The following is a 5,361-nucleotide window of genomic DNA, read 5'->3' as shown; positions in this document are numbered from 1 at the left end:
TGTCGCTTAGATGTAAATTTCGAATGTAATTTCCCTAAAAAGATAACTTTTACTAATCTTTCTTGAATTTCAATGAAGCGTGTAGAAACTTTGAGTAAGTGGGCACACCTGGACTCCACTTGGGCATATACAGTGCTCAATTTTACGTATATTTGATAAGGACAAATATCGTAACCGGGGATGGCACAATCATGACAATGCAATGCATGCATGCTATACAGTATACACACATGCACATAAATGTGTATTGAAAACTGCAGGTGCTCCTGAAAATGTGAAATGATATGAGCCTGATCGTCAAAATACTTCTCCACCGCCCTGCACTGCAACCTGACATACCAGAGATGAATGGGTGAATACTCTTAGTCTGAGATTTGTGCCGTTTGTGGTAAGTTTACTCGGACAGAAGTCTGAACTGTCACAACTTCAGCTGTTGAGCGTTGACGTTGTATGGTTGTACTGCTGGTTTGTTTAATACTGGCATCATAATACTAATCATGGCGTGTCCGTCCGTCTGTCCTGCGCTATCGCGTCGCTGCGTGGCATTATTTCGCGGTGCGTATCGCGGCGAGCTATCGCGTAGTGCGCTGGAGTATACCCACAGGCGTCATGGGCGAAAAGTGCGAGCATCGGAAAGCATTACAGTGTGGTTAATCGTGCAGGTGCATCTCATCGGATTCCAAAACGGCACACGTGCAGAGGCCTATTAGTAGTTTAAAAGGTCAGGGCAAGTAGGCCTATATGGGTAACGGGTGTTGGGTAATGAGAGATAGTCACAAGAGCCACCCAACCCGAGAACCGCGAAATCTAGTTTTATATATAAGGCGGAAATTATTCGGGTTTTGTTGCGTGCGTCAATAAAGTCCCAACTCACGCTTGCGTAAATTTACATTTAATATTAAGCGTGCGCCAGTCACGCATTGCATTTACACAACAACTAGCGTAAGCACTGCGCCCAACAGGATGCTAGCTAGATGAGTCTTATTTTTTTCGCCTAATGCTGGAGGGGGTTTCATACTTTTTGCCGCTCAGCGGCATGACGCTTCACCGTGCCATTTGTACTTGTCTGCAAGCTGAGCGGCACACCACTGAGCGGCAGTGGCATGACTCTGAATGGCACTCTTTCCGTGCAGCACCACTCCAACAATTGTATTTTGTTCTCATACGTCAGAGCGACACCGCTCTGAATTGATTTGGAACTCTTTGAAACCAGGTCACCAAACTCAAGGTGTAGGGTCTTAATAGTGTGCGCATTTTGGTGATTGCAACAAATTATCAAATCACAGGTACCGTATTCGTTCCATTGCCCAGGGCGCTTAACAAAATCATTTAAAATCATTTTGGGTGGGCGCTGATTTTTTACATTTCTTAGGCCAAGAATATGTAAATAAAGGTCCAAAATATTCATCTATCATCGTGGTGTGTCATATGTTTCAGATTTGCATGGGCAGAACTAATATTGTAATATTATCAGTTTGCTTGATGTAAAGTCACTACAAATTATGTAGGTGGGCGGTTAATGGAACAAATACGGTACGGTACGCCAACCTAATCCTTCAGCCGCAGAGCGTACACATACAATGGTGGTCTGTTGGAGGTGGCACACTGAAAGTAGACCCAACTGATGTTAACTATCAAACTTGAAGCAAGTAAAAAAAAATACTATGGTCAATGTTTATGAATTCTAAAAATAGGCCTAAATGTAAATAAACCAAGACTACTAAATGTTTTGTATTGTTTGTTTTTTCAGTACACAACATGACTGTATACTGTATAGTGTTCAGCAACTTGAAGTTTCACAACTCAGATGACAATCAATTATCAGGTATGTACAAATTAAACAACAAAAAACATTGTGAGAGAAAGATATGATCACTTCCATATTGAATTTTGAACTGGAAGTCATGCATACAGGTCATAAGTTTTGTGTTATTTAGACCAAAATGTTTTGTGTTTATTAAGACAAAAATGTAAATCAAATAACCAATGTAGGCCGAGTATGCCCGCAGAGGGGCACAGTGCCCCAGGCTTTCCCCTGACAAAAAATGGAAGAAAAAACTACCTTTCTGACAAAAAATGAAAGAAAAAACTGCCCCTCTGACAAAAAATGAAAGAGAAAATCTGGAGGGCAAAGGAAAAGTAAAAAGAAAAGGGGCAAGGAGCTCCTTTCCACCAATATTCACCCTGATCATGGGCAAAAATAGTGTAAAATGCATGAATGGTGTTGTTACATGTGCAAAAACAACAACATTTTAACTGTTCAAATGAGGGGCCTTCATGAGGCCTCATCGTACCACTTCTGCATGAGGCCTAAAAAAATGTTTGATCGGCGTAGCCCGACCGACCCCCAAAAGAGTCCCGATCCTGGCTTTTTTTTTTTTAGCAAAATGAAAAATAAATGAATTAAATTTTTTAAAAGAAGAAAAGTTCAGCTAAATGGGTCATCTGGTTACGCCAATCAAGCAATTTTTTAAGCCTATTTCAACAACTTTTGAAATTGGAATGTGTTACGATTTTGAAAGCCAACATGCTGTAATACCGTACATGATTGCATATCAATATTCTTTACTTTTATTGATTTAGCGTTCTTTTTTATTGTTATTTTGCAGATCAAGAAGATGGATTTCAACTATAACAAGTTTTGCCTACAGCAACAATAGATGAATGATTAGCAAGCAATGGGTGCTGGCATTTTGCTGAACTGAAAATATGAAAAAGACCAATTGTAACATTCACAATCATTGTTTAAGAGAAGCGATTTTGTAACTCTTAATTCACATTCCTCCAGGAGTGAAATTCATACCGTAGTTTTCCTTACTGATGTTAACAGTAACAGTATCCTGCAGGGTTCATCAAAATAAATGAAATAAAAGATTGGGTCAGATTTTTATCCAAGTCCACCTCATCTCAGTCATCTGAGTCAGAGCGATTCCATTTGTATCCAGGTCAGTCAGCCACTTCCGAATTCATTTGTGTCTGAGCCTAGACTCGAATCCAAGTCCAACAAGACTATGGCAGATTTCATGCTCATAATCGGAAGTTACAGATTTTACATTAAAGATTCCAAAAAAATTGCCACCAATCCCATTGTAGATGTTCAGTCACAAAAACAGGTGTTATATTTCTTGTAACTCTACATCCATACATTGTGAATCATAATCGCAATGCATGTAGAGTTACAAGAATTAAAACACCTGCTGGGTGGTGTTGTTTTCTTATGAATAATGATTATTCTTCATGATTTTGTTGTTTATTATGTAGGGTGTCATTTTTGGGTAATTTACTGCCCGGTACCCGGCGCATTTTTTGGGCGGGTAACCGGGTACCCAAAATTGCAAAAAAAAGTTTATTTTTTCGGTTTTGTAGTGTCCCTGGACCTAAATGCTAGGATCATTCATGGTTGACGATGTTTTGTGTTTTTAATATGAAAATTTATACTTTGTTTTCATGTCATACTCTATTAATGATATCAAAATGCATTGAATTTGAAAAATGCACAAAACATTGTGCAAATTTTTTTTTGGGTCAACCATGAATGATCCTAGCATTTACGTCTAGGTCCAGGGACACTGCAAAACAAAAAAAAAAAATTAAATTTCGGGTACCGGGCAGTGTAATCTCGGGCGGGTACCCGCGAGCCCATCCAAAAATGCCAGCCTTATTATTATGTCAATGCACCTATTGGGTTGATCTGTGTTTATCATTACCCAGCTTTTTGGCTGTCCGTGCTTCTTGCCATGTGCATTCACTTTCTTCTGGACACAGATCATCTCCATGTACCGTATTTAATTTTAAAATAACTTTCATAATGTGTGATTTGATTGTATGAGCAGTAGTTGATTAAGAGCAGGGGCTGGTGGTTATTCTCTTTGTACCAGAGATGTAAGTTTTCGGAAATTTCCTGGGTTTGTTTTGGTTTGGTTCTTTTTCGTGGAATTTTCATGCCTTTCACAGGAGTTTTTTAAGTGGCTTACATCTCTGTCGTGTGTCTTTTCCCCCACCAGTCCCAAGTACAGGAATAAAAAAGGAAAAAGAATTAAAACACCTGTTTTATCTTTTCTAAGTTTTATGATTAAGAAATAAACAATAAAAAAGTGCACACTTCACAACCGGATCAAACTGCACCACTAATAATAACAAAGAAAAAGTAGCATTTTATTATTAAAAACATGCAAGAAATCATTAATGTTGTGACCAGATTGACTCTTCTCTTACAATATATCATCACTTCCCTGATCATACAAAGTGACAAAAACAACAACACTCCAACCCCTTCAGATGCTCCTTTTTTGTCTGAATTCAGTTCCTAAAGTTATGTAATGGGACTACTCTGCACTGCACACCCCTACCAAGATTTTAGTTCAGTGCTCGCACCACAGAACTAGTCACACAATGAGTCCTGAATACTTATGAAGAGGCAGCTGCTATTTATGAGCCCCAACTTAGTAACTTGGGCCATGACTCGGGCCGAGTTACTAAATGACTTAGTAACTCAGGGCAACGCTTTAGTAACTCGGGGCCCGACTTAGTCACTCGGGGCCACAACTTAGTAACTCGGGGCCTTGACGTAACTCGGGGTCCGAGATAGCAAGTCAGGGCCCCGAGTTACTATCTCGGACGCCGGGTTACTAAGTCGGGCCCCAAGTTACTTAGTAACTGGGCCCTGACTTAGAAACTCGGGGTCCGAGTAAGTAACTTGGGGCCCGACTTAGTAACCCGGGGTCCGAGATAGTAACTCGGGGCCCGACTTAGTAACTCGGGTCCGCGATAGTAACTCAGGGCCCCCACTTAGTAACTCGGGGCCCGCCTTACTAACTCGGGGCCCGGCTTAGTAACCCAGGGTCCGAGATTTTATTTTCTTTCATGTCACTTGGGGCTCCGTAGACATATGACCATCCATCAGGCACGTAAAAGGATAGAAGAGCGGAACCTAAGCTACTAAGGGTGGAATTGCACCACCACCAACTTATGCAAGTTGACCACTAGTGCATAGTGTAGTGCTAGAAGTTCCATTTAAACCCTTAAAACACATACCGTATCTTGTGCAATTGACATATTCAAGGTCTGTGACCCGATTGACAGCCTCATCCCCAAGTTGAGATTTTTATACCATCAGAAACCTGAATTACCTGATACTACATCACATTAAAATGTATTTAGCTTTACTGCGATATCGTTTGCAGTACGATGCAGTCTTGACACCGCACCGCATCGCAAAGCAACGATCGCAAATTTCTTGTGGTAGTATGAACGGACCTTCATGATAAGATCATGATGTACCGTACCATAAAAAGGTGTGACATAGGCCTAGCCCTAGCTGAGGCTAGCTCTAGTATAAAGGTCCGTTCATACTACCACCGC

At 40.6% G+C, this 5,361-nt stretch overlaps 1 long non-coding RNA gene across 1 annotated transcript; it reads left to right on the top strand.

Moving 5' to 3' along the window:
* Positions 1–207: 207 nt before the first annotated feature.
* Positions 208–3,888, top strand: LOC140158619 (uncharacterized). The gene is made up of 3 exons (XR_011859804.1): positions 208–388; positions 1,751–1,825; positions 2,610–3,888. It is a non-coding gene; the product is annotated as an uncharacterized lncRNA (long non-coding RNA).
* The last annotated feature ends 1,473 nt before the right edge of the window (positions 3,889–5,361 follow it).

The sequence above is a fragment of the Amphiura filiformis genome, chromosome 8 (assembly GCF_039555335.1).
Source record: "Amphiura filiformis chromosome 8, Afil_fr2py, whole genome shotgun sequence".
Classification (NCBI taxonomy): domain Eukaryota; kingdom Metazoa; phylum Echinodermata; class Ophiuroidea; order Amphilepidida; family Amphiuridae; genus Amphiura; species Amphiura filiformis.
This window is presented reverse-complemented; position numbering and strand designations above follow the sequence as displayed.